The 14,921-nt window shown below is 35.8% G+C and overlaps 1 long non-coding RNA gene across 3 annotated transcripts; it reads right to left on the bottom strand.

Moving 5' to 3' along the window:
* Positions 1-11,599: 11,599 nt before the first annotated feature.
* Positions 11,600-14,247, bottom strand: LOC118164597. Of its 3 annotated transcripts, none has more exons than XR_004749559.1 (3): positions 13,612-14,247; positions 12,898-13,005; positions 11,600-11,892 (listed from the first exon to the last, which is right to left on the bottom strand). It is a non-coding gene; the product is annotated as an uncharacterized LOC118164597 (long non-coding RNA). The 3 variants fall into 3 exon arrangements; XR_004749560.1 differs by lacking the exon at positions 13,612-14,247 and adding an exon at positions 13,401-13,534; XR_004749561.1 differs by lacking the exon at positions 12,898-13,005.
* Between the last annotated feature and the right edge of the window lie 674 nt (positions 14,248-14,921).

Here is a 14,921-nt window from a genome sequence, read left to right as displayed (position 1 = left end):
TAGAAAAAAAAAAAAAAAAATAGATATCTCTCCTCCCAGCACAGAAACAAAATAACTCCTGGAAAAAGGGTTGGGGGGGTGGGCAGGGACACATGACTGCAAACAGTCCCTTTGGTCATCCACCCTACTTAAGAATGACTAATCAGAAAAAAGAGACTTTGTACTACATCCATTTTACACACTTAAACAAGCAGAAATGGAAATTCCAGAGACAGATCTTTCACTGAATCTACCTTGCACTAAAATTTGATGTTAAGCTCTATGAACATGGCATTATCTGAAGAAAAATCTATCAGGACCAGAAATACAGGGAGGAAAATGCATATTTTCCAAAATAAATTCATGGCTTATAAAGGCTACAAATCATAGATCTAATGCACTTACTGAAAGAAGTTGTGCTTAGTGAATTCTTGCCACAGTCTGCACCACTCAAATGTCTAGTCACCCATGAAACAGAAAACCCAGATATGCACATTAGTGCAGGCTTGTCTAATAGGGTTCTCTGTAGCAAGATTAATATCTAATATTTTAAAATGTCTTGGCAAGAACAGATGCAGATTAAGATTCCAGCAACATTTTCTGAATACAGCTCTAGACAGCAGAAAAACAGCAACCTCCTTCTGCACACTGACGTGTTAGCACCTCCACAGACAGCATCCACAGCATTGATTGTCTTTGACACAATCACAGAGAATCCATTATTTAAGAAGGAGATATTCTTCAGTGAATCCCTGCAATAAGCAACAGCAAATACTTTGTGTTCTTGGTTTCCTGCTGGAGTGGTAAATGGGCAGAAACTCGGGGAGTTATTGTTGCCATATGTCTCAACTGTCATATTGATTTAATTGGTTGTCATAAAAATCTGACAAGAGAAAAGCCAGTTCATAGTTGGGTATGAGCCGAGAATACTGGTAAATGGACTACTTAAATCTCTCTAGAGCCTCCTTGCCTTCTACCAATCTCATTGAATTGGTTGTCTTGTCCATAATCTAGAAACAATCCATTTTATGGATGAAAGTGCAAGCCATTGACTTTTGGATCCAATTTGTCTTACAGAATTGCAGAAAATCTTACACTGTGTGGAAACTATCCATGTTAAAATATTAATTCCCTGAAACACAAAATGTTTTCATTGAGGGCAACAGATGGACTGCCTCTTCATTTGTCTCCATATCACCCATCCGTAAATCTGTGTCATATTTAAACTGTTTCAGTCTTTCCTTAACATCAAAAGGCAACCACATGCAAGAACATCCATATTACATAATAGAATATTTAGCACTTGCATGAGAACTGTCATACAAGAAGCTTAATACACTCTTACATATCTGTGGTTTACTGCAGGGTAGCATTGCTACCCACATTTTACAGGAAAAAAAAAAAAAAAAAAAAAAAGAGAGAGAGAGAGATGCTAGAGAAATTATTTGACTTGGCTACAGAGTGTGGTAAAACCAGGAGTGGAACACAGAGGCTCTGCTTTCAGGCTATGGGTTTTGGTAACAGAACTGTCTTCCTCTTTTTTTTTTTTTTTTTTTTCCTGTCACCCTGACTCTTGAGTGGTATGAAAATATTCTCCCAGTTTTGAAGGAAAGCAAAACCTTTCCCCTGCATAGAAAATACAACAGCAACTGTATACTCTTTGTGTATGCATTTTTTAGTATGTACTTCATATCAATTAGGTTCATCCACTAGGAAGGTATGTGTCCATTCTCTATGAATTATCGGAGCTACCTCCATGTTCAGCGTCCTCTTAGGCAGGTCTTTACATGGTAAGATAAATATCTATACAAGGCAGAGACAATTATCCTTAGAAGCTGAGAAGAACATTATAAACATCATGTAAGAAAAGATTTTGAACAATTTTGAAGCAGTTCAGTTTATTTACAATGTACTATAACTTTATAAACACTTTCAGACACGTCAGAGCTGTTGTAGTTTCAGTGCAGACTTGGTTTAGCAAAAATACAATATGTTAAACATATTACATTAACCTATGAAAAGGAGAGACATGAACTTAAAGCCAATGTTCAGCTTATTTTTTTATTGCCAAAGATGCTTGATAAGTGTTATTGTTTTGACAATGACCTAAAAATTAAAGTAAAAATGTGATATACACTATGTAAAGTAAAAACAGTGATACACTAAGCAGCATGGGTTTTTTTGTTTGTTTGTTTTAAACTCTAGTAAAAGATTCACCAGAGTGTATCCATCAAAGCTGACTATCCAAAAATCTGCATTTTGTAGCTCAAAGATCTATCTATGTAGGTATAATTTACAAATTTATATATTTATGCTCATAAAATTGTACTACATAATAAAAAGATTTGACAAGCTCATTTGAAAAAAAAAATCAAAATGAATTCTCAATTTTCATTTCCTACTAAATGGTCAGCTAGTTATGAATGAATTTAAATATATATATTAGCTTCAACCTATTCCTGAGACATGATTACTGAAAACAACATACCACCATGGCAAGAACTGTACAGCAGAGGAATGTTTCCATGCAATTAAGATGTTACCCATCAGCTAAGGACAATGTATCCAAGCCATGAAATTGATTGAACATATTCTTCACAGTAACTTAATTCTTTTTTCAAAATACTCAATGAACAATAATTTGTCAAAATACTACCTTATTAAATTGAAGATAGCTTAGCTGATTTTGGCTACTATCGCATAAACCTTGAGAAGAATCCATGCTACTAATAAATGTAGTCAGTTTTCACTACTAAACTTGAGATTAAATGACTCACTCTAAGGAGTGTATTTGATGTGATACGAAAAGTAAACCAGTTAGATCACATTCTTTGGTGAATTGCACCTGTGCAATCCTACTTACTTCTGTTGGTTTATTTCAGATGAAAGCTGGTGCAAAGCTGAGCATTGAACATATGTATGTTAAAACCCTGATGGGTTTTAAATTCTTAAGAGCTTACCAAGCTCTAACACAAAAATCAATTGCATTAAAGCAATACTAAGCAGTTTATTGAAGACACCATTTTTCCATTGTGAAAGGCTTATCTGAAATTGTTTTAGACATTGGTGACCAATTATTTTTAAAACAAGGTTTTCCATGAACCCAGATAAAGACCTTCAGATATCCAATAATCAAGGTAGCACGTACACCCTTTGTAGGCCTATGTAGAAAAAGAAGTGTCATTAAATTTATTAAAGCTAAAAGAAAAGTCTGACATATTAGGGCAGAAGAAATATAACATGTTGATTCACCTTGACAATATGGAGTGAAATTCTGGGTTTGAACACACCAGCTCAGAGCTCCTCCAAAGAAGCAGACAAAATTATTTACTCTCAATCAGAGAGCAGTTTTTTGCCTTTCCTCTTCTAACCTTACATTTCCATAGGTATTAACCTGACCTCATATACACTCAAGCATACTTTTCAGATTTATCTGCTTGAAGTCTACATGAAACTTCAGGGATGAATTCCATTACTAAAAAAAAAAAAAAAAAAAATGAGATGATAAAAACCACTACATGCATAAAGTAACTGTGCTTTCCCTTGTAAAATTAGAGGTGGTCAGAATATGCTTGAGCAATGAGCATTTAAACATCCCCAGACACATTAGGAATTTATGTTCATTTAGCCCACAGGTATCCTATGAGGCAGATTCAAACCTGTGTGCACCCAGTGCTTAGTGCTAAGGGGTAGTACAGGATTATTGTCCCAGACTTAGTGGGAGCTGAGAGACCTTGCTGGACACCACTGGCTAAAATGTACACAAAGCAGTAGCTGCCAGTAGTTGCTAACCTCAAGAAAAAAGATTAAGTCAGACATTCTCAGCCTCAGAAGTGCTGATTATAGAGGTCTTTTCCAACCTGAAAGGTTCTATAATTCTTTTCTCAGCCTCACAAGCACTGTCAGCTAGTGCTCAGTTCTTCCAGGCTTTGTGATGTCTCATGCAAGGTAGGATCTGCCCCATGCCAAACAGCATCTGCTATATATCTTCTTAAAAGAAAAAAAAAAAAAAAAAAAAAAAAAAGGAAAAAGTCTCAGAGCTAAATCTTTTAGAGAAGCGACTCCCAGCTTTGTCTTCCAATGCATTAAGTGCTTGTTCACTGCACAGCTAGCTGTTCAGTGCACAGTTCCAGCAGACTAAATAAAGTAGCACTGCTAAGCTAAAAGAGTGGTGCTATAGCACTGTTTGATAGTTTTTTTGTTTGTTTTTTTAATGTCAGTATGGTGTAAGTGCTTTTTGTTGGAATTAGAACTGGATTAACAGGCACATTGGAGAATTATCTGTGGTTTTTCTCTCATGGCTCTGCTCCTTAGCAGTTATGTCCACTTCTGAGGTGAAAAACTAAAGTTTGGATCTGCCAGTGAAAGCTCTTGAAAATTAAAAATAAAAATATTAAAAAAAAAAAAGACTTAATGTGCTTCATGATTCCAGCTGGAAGATGAACCAAGGATAATTATTAAACCAGCCATAGCCACGTCAAATATTATCTTTTCACATATCACTGCATTGGTTTTGCAGCTTGTATTGTATCCCTTCCACAGAGACATGTGAGATGAACAAAAAAATTAAGCATTATCAACTAGAGTAGCTTTAGAGAAAATATCAGTTAACCTTCTGTAGAACTTAATTTCCTCCAAAGGAGTAACCTCTCAGTTATTTTCTCTTTACTTGTCCTTTTCAGCAGTACTGCTTTATGCTGACCAGGCTGACAGCATTGCCCATCCACACTGCTTCTTGCATTGCTGTTCTGCAACATGGAATCACAAGGTGTGTTCAGCCAGAACTATATATGAATATTTAAATTCTTAGTGCATTTTTATGTTTTACTCCTTTCCCTAACTTTTACTGTATTTTGTTATTTAAAAAGGGATAAATCATGCAAGAAATCAAAACAAACAAAAAAAAAGGACGCAATAAATATTTTTTGTAGTGCCTGGATTCATTTCAAACCAATCTTTTTTAAAAGGGAAAAGTGTCAAGTGCCTTTACAATTTACCAGAACTCATGATTTGATTTCAATTAATGTTCAACTTAAGAATTCCACCAGCATTTGAAATCAGTATTAAATCTTACAAAAATAGGTATGTGTTACATTGAGCTCCAAAGTTCATACAGTAATTAATAGTTCACAGCAAAATAGCACACCACTCTAGGAGAAGAAGCTAAGTACTTACCATTCTATATCAGAAATAGCCATCTCTCTTTGTCTTGTACCAATGCACACATTCCGCCGACAGCCATACAGATCAGAAAGTTAGGGGGAAGAAAAGTTTTGGAAAGCAGTCCAAAAGCAAAAACAGTTCCTCTTTCACTGTTCCTATTCCTAGAGGGGGTTGAGGTGAGCCAGAGCAGGGCAGAAGCCTCAATGGGCTTGATTACCCATGAAGCCTCGATCCTCCATTTTGCCAATATCACTCATTCTGGAAGCTTCATGTCAGTAGCAGAAGAGCCACATCTGACAGCCAGAGGTCAGGACAGGTGACTCCTGCTTTATATAGTGTGACCATTTGTAGAATTTGGAAAATATAGTCACTTGAATGGCATGAGGGCTAGCATTGTTAGGTTAACACAGAAAATGCTGCAAGCTCTTTAGGTGGCATCAGTGGTTAGTTCTTTATTTCACCTGGATGTTGGCATCTCCAACAGCTGAGCGTCCACTAACTTCTTGATAAACCATTGATTAAGTGAGATACAAAGCTAAAGTGCCACAACTTACTGCTCTTCCTATATCCTTCCTTCAGCTCCAGCACTCATCCTGTTTGTTGCTAAGTTGCATATTTGAAATTCTTCCAGTTAAGAAATTGTATTTTCAGCACACTAAAATTATTCCTATTTTAACTCTTTGTTACAGTGTTAGTTTGCAGGTAGAGTAAAGGTTAAATGTCTTGTCTACATTAGTCTAATTCACATGTAATTATCAAACATTCCAAGTATCTTGACAAATAAATCAGTTGTGTAAGTAATGGGCAACATTGGACAAAGAAAACAGGAGTTGTGCTTGTCAGCATGAGGGATTTCACTGCAGGAGAGCTTCTGTGGCTTTCATTATTTCGATGGTCAATGGATGTTGCTATAGAAACTACATAGTTAGTAAGCCATGTAAGCAAAAAATACAAGATAAAAACAAAACTAAAACAATGAAAGGGTAAAAAGCAAGGATCTCATATCTGTCCAACAACTGATATTAATTTGTCAGTTTTATCTTTCAAACATGTCACCAATTGATGAAATTCCTAACAATACCATATATTCACATAGCACTTTTATCTAAGTCCCATCATGTATTATAACACATAATAATCAAAATTAGCATCAAAACAAAACTCTTTCAATATCAATTTTAAAATGAATTATCATTCATTTATTTTAATATGTAAAAATATTATTTGATTTCATAACAAGGTATCAGCCCTATAAATATCAGCTCTATAAATACTAACAACTAATTATTAATTCCTTTTGTATGATTTATTTTCCTTGCTTAGAGGAAAAATAGCCTTTTAATATTTAAGCTAGCTTTTACATGTCCCAGAAAGTATTGCAAATACAGTTACCTGCCTGATATATGAAATTGATGCTCACCTTCATAACAGTTGACTTTGTCCATATCACACACTTATACTGATCTGAATATTTGTAATTAATGAATGAAGTCTGAGATTCTTCTTGCTTCCAGTTTGCATAATGAAATAAATAGCCAATATGAAACTTTGCAACAAGTGGGATTAAAGAGATTTAGAGATTTTATCATTCTAAAAAAGAACAATGTATATGACAGGTGATCATATTTCATGCTTATAAAACGTATAAAGCTTTATAAAGAAGCCATGCTTATAATAGAACCATGTTTGGCATTCTAGAGATGTATTTTTGTCAATTTTTGAATAATCACATTTTTTTGTACGTTGATTTCTGTTGTGAACCCTTTCAGCAAAAAGACAGCATAATTTTTTCCTCCTAGAAATGAGTACAATAAATATATACCAAAACAGAGGTACACATCTGAACCTACAAGTCCTCTTATTTCCTTTCCAAGTCCTGTGATCAGGGTTCAGTAACAAAGCCCTGAGATTTGCATTCTCACTGCTACCTGGCTGGAGGAGATATTGATAGAGGAGTTCCCAGCATTAATCACCCAAAGAGATGCATTAAATTGGCAAAAGACAAGAAAATGAGAAAATCTGATATATCAAGATGAGAACTGTGGCATGTAGCCAAAAACAACATGAGCGTTAGTTTCTTCAGACAAAGAAAAGCATGTTGATGAACACAGCAAAACCATACAACATTTGCCCTCTATTCAGCTGCAACTTGTTCATCTAGCCATCACAAATAAACCTTTCATTATCACATTGCTTCCCAGGTCTACAGAGAAAAAAAATACCAGCATATAGAAATAATTGCTTGTATTCCCACTGAAAGCCTTGGTGATTTTAACTCCAAAGTCTCTTGAGAAATGCCAATAAGCTCTTGCCACTAAGTTGCATTGGAAAAGAGAATATCCAGTGTTTCACAAATGTTTGCATGGGCACTATAGAAAAAGATACGAAGACAATTAAACAGAAATAGAACTTTCAAAATCTTTTTCTTTCTTTCTTTTTTTTTTCTTTTAATAGAAGAAAAAAAAAAAAAGACAAGAAATAACAATTTAAATAGGACACTTCTGGTTTGCACTGGTCCATGATTTGGTCAGTTTGGCCATTTTAGCTGGACCATTAAAAGTAATTCTCAGAAAAGACACTGAGTCTTTAAGGGTCTCATTCCCTCACCATCCCAAAGGACTGAGATTAATGTCTACTATGGGACTGTGCCAGGAACATGGTCTTTTCTTGTTAAAGCTGCTCCTGGAAAAGAGAGAACTATTGTAAACCTCTTAACACAGTTGCCTCTTGCCGTGTCTCTCAACCCTGTCACACAATTTGAAAGGATATTAGAACAGACAGAGAGAGCAGAGTTGAAATCAAGCATAAGTCCTTATTCCATGAAAGCTTTGCATATCACAGAGTCTGTGTTATGAAATGGTCAACCATGTGCCCCTGAGTCCTCATCCATTATATCCACATAAAAAAGACCATCTTACAGTCAGAGCTGTGCAAACTGTTGGATGCTGCCTCAATATGGCAGGAGAGAGGAAGTTCATTGCCCAAGCCCGCTAGCTCAATATACCCCAAGGGACCAAAGCCAAGTCAAAGCAGCCGAAGGACAGATGCAAAACCAATTTGGATCTTCGCAGATGAAAACATCTGAGGCTGTTATTGGTCTGCATAACCTGTGGATTAGGGGTCTCCCTGGTAGAGAGAGCTTCCTCAGTGATTAGGGACAAGCATACTATTGCAGCTGATAATGAAGATCTCTTGCCAAGACTGAAATTCCTTAGGAAGGGAGCAGATTTGGCAGAATTTCTGCAGAAGGAAACTATCAGTATGCAGCTGAAGCACCTATGCTTGATGTTAGAATACTCTATGCTTAATAAAGCATATTAATTTCATCAGACAATAACTTGAATAATTGAGTGAAATCTGGTAAAACAAATTCAGCCTGCTGCAGAACCACAAAGGACACTATCACTATATAGCAAAGAAGGAAAAATTGGCAGCTGTACAAAATTCATTCATGGGAAATTCTATAAGTGTGGAAAACAAAATAATTTTTCTCATCACCTCAAGGGGGTAAAGTGGCCTTTTTAAGGAAAAAATTACCAAAGGCAAGAAGGTCTGGACCCACCATCCTCAGTTCACACCCTTCAATGAGGAACCTTGCCCAGGTTCATAGTGTAGCTACTACAGGAAAAGGATCATCCATGGGAGAGCTAGCACACCTCACATCTGGATTAGGTGGGGAGAATCTGGCCAAGAAGCTTAACTCAGTAGCCAAAAGCCACGTACTAAGTTAATGATAAATTTCAAAGCAGAGTGCTTAACCATTTTGGTGTTTTTGGTGGTCAGCCATGAGGAGAAGTGGGTTCTAATTACAGGAAAATCAATACTAAGTGGAACAAAAAAAATGAAGGAGAAGGAAGGCTTATTTTATGTGACTACATGGACTACCTCTATCCTAGTAAACTTATCCAGGACCAGACTTTCCCATGTTGTTTAATTGTTATTAGGCTTGGCACAACTTTATTCAGTGCCCCATTGATCCAAGCAATGCCACAGCACATTCAGAAGAGAATACAAGCTATAGTCTGCACCCAACAGGTTTAACAGAGACCTGGGGGCAAGGGTATGCAGATGAGGCTAGCTTTGCAGATATATCTGTCCTCTTCTACTTGCAGCTGGGGATTAGTCCTTGTTATGCCTGATCTACATGTAAAGTTGTGGTACAGCTATGCTTGTCAATATTTCAAGGACCGCATTTTAAGTCATGTTAAGGTATTTCCATCTTTGCTGTGTTTGGAGGAATGTGAAATATTGAAAAAAAAAAAAAAAAAAAAAAAAAAGATGAAATAACTATCCAATCTCAATTATTCCTCTAAGAGTATGTTTTACTTATCCAAAGAAAGCTTAAAAAGTGGCCTAAATGCAAACTATATATTCACAATATTTCAGACCTCCGATAATTCTGTTGACTTTTCTAAAATACCTGCAGGTTTTCAGTTTGTTTGTTTGTTTGTTTTCAGAGTGGATTATAGAACTTTAAACAATACGGCCTGTTGTGCTCTCTTCTAAGCCTGAATTGTACTAACCCTTGTTAGTAACTATCTGTTTCCTTACTGTGGCTCTGGATTCTCTTTCATGTCACCAAATTCCAGATCAATGTCACACATCTGGTCTGCATGACCTACCTACTTTGTAGTCCTACTTCATCAGGACTAATTGCAGAAAAATGGATGGAAGCACATTCCTTCTGAATATGCACTTTTATTACATTTTCTGGAATGTAATTCTAGAAAAATTAACATTAAAGGCAATGTTGAGAACTTCATATCAGTTTGAGAGCAAACACTTCTTTTTCTGATTGGGAAAGTGTTGCACTAAAAAAATCTAATGATGTTAAATCAAAATAAATACAGTCAATTACATTTTTTCTTTATCAAAGAATGTATAAATTCATACTTTTTATTTCCTACTTGGAAATTTATTTATTTATTTATCTAATATTCATCATTTCATAAGCAATGATTTTATACTTTATCTAAATCACAATAGAAAATGAGTACAGGTCACTCATGAACAGGACCAGGCAGGATCTAACTCGACTTTTTGCCCCTTTTTGGGTGTACATTTTTTCCATTTGGAATTAGTGTTTGCAGATCAGTTGAATTTCTTCCACATGGGCATCATAATATTTTTCATTAAACTATTTTAAACCAGAACTCAATGAGTACTGAGACCTTACATTGTTTATGATGTCAGTACAGCTAATTTCATCGTACAGCTAATTTCATCGTACAGCTAATTTCATCAGCTGGCATTGATTATATAAACATGTTTTAATTTGTTGTTTGACTATTGTTTGCTGTTTGACTGTTGTTTGATAGGAGCTTTTCCACAGCTTTCTTCAGAAAACTAGCCATTTTGAATCCTTAATACTCAGAATACACTGTTTATATCTTTTTTTTTTTTTTTTTTTTTTTTTTCCCCCCCATGCCAGGACAGTATACATACGTTCCTTAAGAAATCAAGAAAAAATGATTGAGAAAATTCTTTAGCTGTCTTTTATATATGGTGAATGGTTAGCTGGCAACACCTGTGGCTTGAATTTCAGTGTCACATTGCTGGTAATTTACACTGAATAGAGCTTTAGGGTTGCAACATTTATTTTCATATTAAATATTAACACATTCACACAAGAAATCATAAGGGCTGGCTAATATGGTGCATATTTATCAAGTATTAAACATTCACCCTCACAATCGTTCAGATTTCAAGTACAAACACAGAAATGTATTTAATGTACTTCCACCTCTAGCAAGGCAATTGCAAAATAGTGCAGAACAATGTTTAAGCTACTAGTAGTTTTGTAACACCATACCGTACATCCCTTGATAAAAAATTAGAATGTTAACTGAGTGAACAAATCTTAAAGGGCAAAAAATCTCTTCAGACATCACTCACTTAAACAGTTGTTATTGGAGGAAGTTGTATAAAGTGCAGATGTTAAGCGTCCGTAGGAGCTGCGGTGTGAAAACATCAGGCTTTTCCGCTGTTACCAAGGCTCTCAGTGCCTGAACCTTACATGCCATTCAGACTGAATATCCACTGTGAAAGGGGCATTTGCATGGAGTTCTGACTCCATCAATACATTGCACACTAAGATCTTATTATTTTAACACGGCTCCTTACTGTGCCAGTTCCAAATGGACATTAAGGCTGAACACCAGAGTAAACAGTGTGGACAATGAACTTCATCACCGCAAACACCTGATGACTACTTCCACCAGCCCTTTCCTTTTTCTGTCTCTTGTAGACTGCCCATTATTTTGGTCCTCTGGGCAGCAATTAGCTGTCATCAGACTCCCTCTCTCATGCATCTTTTCTGCTAGAGACTAATCCCCATCAACATGTTCCATTCTTCTGTCTGTTGCCATTCTTTGTTGGTTACACCGTGTGCTCAGATTAATTAGAGCTCGATTTAAGGGCTGACTCAGCTGGTTTATAGCACAAATGAGTACAGCTGTTTTTCTGCATACAGTTTTCAGCTCTTTTTATTATTTTTTTCCTCTTGATTTAGAAATATACTCTGTGTGTTCATTTATGTGTGTGCGCACATGCACGCGCAAATTAAACATGAGATTTTTGGCAGATGCAATTAGCTAAGGAAGTTGACAACATGAATCTGTTTAGCCCATTTGCCCCTGAGGATCCAACTCAATTCTTTCAGAACTACAGGGTCAGGACTACTGAGTTTGCAGTGTCAAAGGGTGGCTTCTGTACCTCAGACATACTGGCATTCTGATCCTGGGAGGTCCTCTGCCCCCAAAAAACAGAAACATCTGGAATCACATGGACAGCTTGTTTGCTGAGTTCAGCAACAGGGATCCCTGTAGCTACAGCTCCACCCCACTGTTAGGGGACCTACAAAGCACTTAGCAATTACTGTCTTTACTATAGGATTACAAGTGCATTTGATATCATATGTATAGTGTGAGCCTTCAGATTTTACACAAAAATATTCTTAGGGTATAGTTTACACTGAAATATTTCCTCAGAGAGATAAACATCATGAAGTTTTAATTTAATTTAGGGAATTTTCCTGAAATGAAAAGGTATTTTATTTAAGTAACCATGTTATGTTTATATCCTCTTACATATGCCTGAATTTTAAAATTCTGAATAATGATTCAACAGTGGAGCAATAAAACACCTCAAGTGATTGGGAAAAGTACATTCTGAATATGTAGATATTCTCCACTGTTCAGTTCATAATTTATTCTTTGATCATGAAGTGTTTGATTCTGTTCTCACTTAAGTCAAATGAGAGTGCTGCTGTTAACTTCTGCTGATGCCCATAAAATGTTAGGATATATGTGTTTATGAGACTTCTGTAGTCTGGGTTTGGCTTCACTGCTACTGGGCCTTAAACAGGGTAAACAATATATAAATGGTGCCATAACTACCTGGTCACTGACCAAAAGACACTTGTAGGCTTCATGGAGTTTTGCATTCCCTGTAGTCAACTGAGGTCTTTTTTTATTGGGATATACCATTATTTTATGGTCTAATTTTGTAAAAAATATTCCAAAACAAGTAAAGGCATAAGCCTCACAGTCTCAGGAATTTATGGCAACCTGGAATAACTACTTCATATTTTATGGGTATATACCTATATATGTATACATGTGTATACACACACACACATATATATACACATATATGTATATTTCATAGGTTTTGTAAACTCAGTGGACAATCATTGTCTCTGAATAAGCATAGAGATCATTCAACAGGGACTTAGAGAACCAGAGGATTACTTACATGCTAAAAATTGAACAGATGTTGAAGTGCTTTATTAGATTGGATCCGTCCCTCCCCAGAACAAGTTTTGTACTCATATTTACTGAAGCAAAAATATTAAGTTTCTTCCTATTAAAAATATATAATAAATATGTATTATTTTGTCTGTTCTATCATCTTTTTTCTTTTTTAAAAGTAGTCACTGAGCTGTCATCAGTTCAGATGTGAACTACTACCTTGAATGTCGAATACAAATATTGTATAAATTATATGTTTGAATCACTCATGGAATAGATATGGAATTATTAGACATAGAGTATGTAAACATCAGGGCAAAAGTCTCTGCGAATTGACCTTGGAAGGGAAGTTATTTAAATCAATAGAGTGAAAACAAGAGGTAAAAATGGTACAATTCAGAAGAGAAACACTCTTACTAATTTTCTAGAACAAACATGCTAATTTATATTCCGTTGTGCTAAAATAATATATATATATATTTAAAAAAAAGAAAAGCAAATATTTACGTGAGCAGAATCTCACCCAGCCCACTCCCACCACTGAACACATGAATAACTTTGCACACTTTAGCAGTAAGGTTGCCTTGAATGGCATTCCTCTGATTGTCCATTACCACATAATTGTTATGCACCATAAAAAAAGCTTTTGACAATATATTTTGCCAATCCAAGATAAACATTTTCAAAAAAAAAAAAAAAAAAAAAAAAGTATATTTACCTGTAGGCTTTGTAATTAATAACCACTGATTATTAGGCCATATCTCATTAAGAGCTTCTTTACCAATGAAAACGCTTTCTAGATTGACAGGTGGCTGATTTCACAAATATATATATATATATCTTATTTTGAAGGTTTTTATCAAGAAAAGAACCCTCTCAAACGGCTCAGTGCATTGTGATTTCCGTGGTTCTTTTTCTTCTGAGCTGTTCAATTAGTTGGAAATCTCTCTCTGATGGACTGAAGCAGCTTGAGTGAACGCCTGAGCGCACAACCAATTAGGCTCATTTGAAGTTGCAGAATTGCCTTCTTTGGTGTTAAAACCCCATGTCAAACACTGGGTCTAAGATCATTTGTACTACAAAATGAGATTGACAGAGCAGCTGCAACAGGGGGCATGCCTGCTGGACGACTTAATTGTAGAGACTGAAGGGCCATCATGAACTGGCGTGTGGAGATTGTATCACCACTGCTGCATTACAAATGCTCTTTATTAACAGTGATCTGTAATCAATGAGCTCAGGCTTTTTGCCAGAGCTCCAAAATCAGATAGGCAGCTCTCCTCACAAGGAATAGGAGGAGCCACCGGAGCAGCGTGTTGTGCGCAGAGATGAAGCAGCGATGTGATGTGCGTACCCTCCCTGGCACCTTGTTGGGGCTGTGAATCTGCGGAGAGGGAAATAACCATCCAATGGCACACAGCTTTCCTCATTTAGCAGAATATGCATTAGCTGGGTTGAGCATGTGTACGGGCAATTGCGCTTATATTGGCGTGAATGAGTTATGCTTACTTCAACAAAGCAATATTTTATTATTCAAAGAGACTACACAAACTCACGCTGGTCTGAACAAAATAGTTTTAATGGTGGCATAATGTCTGTGATTTAATGGTAGTACAATGATACAAATTACCTGAAGTAAAACCAATAGGTTCAGTTTCAGCAAAATACTGGAAAGTATTGGGTAGGAAGTCTTTTGCTTTTTTCTAAATTTTCTATTTTTAATTTTCTATTTTTAAATAAATAAATAAATGGGGGAAAAAAAAGCAGTTGATTCTCACTAATGCTTCTAAGCCAACATTATGCTTATTCATTTATTATTATAAACAGTTCTCTTATTGCAACCTACTATGTCAGTCAGTCTTCTGAAAATATATATATATGCGTGTGTGCATAAAAATTCACAATTTACTTAATGATGAGACGTATGTAAAGACAATGTTGAAGTCAACCATAAATTTAGCTAAAAACAGCACTAACTGACTGTAATTATCTATCCAGCACCATTTGCTATGAGAATAACTTCACCAC

The sequence above is a fragment of the Oxyura jamaicensis genome, chromosome 3 (genome assembly GCF_011077185.1).
Source record: "Oxyura jamaicensis isolate SHBP4307 breed ruddy duck chromosome 3, BPBGC_Ojam_1.0, whole genome shotgun sequence".
In the NCBI taxonomy this organism is placed as follows: domain Eukaryota; kingdom Metazoa; phylum Chordata; class Aves; order Anseriformes; family Anatidae; genus Oxyura; species Oxyura jamaicensis.
Note: the sequence above shows the minus strand (reverse complement) of the source record. Positions and strands in the feature narration are given on the sequence as shown.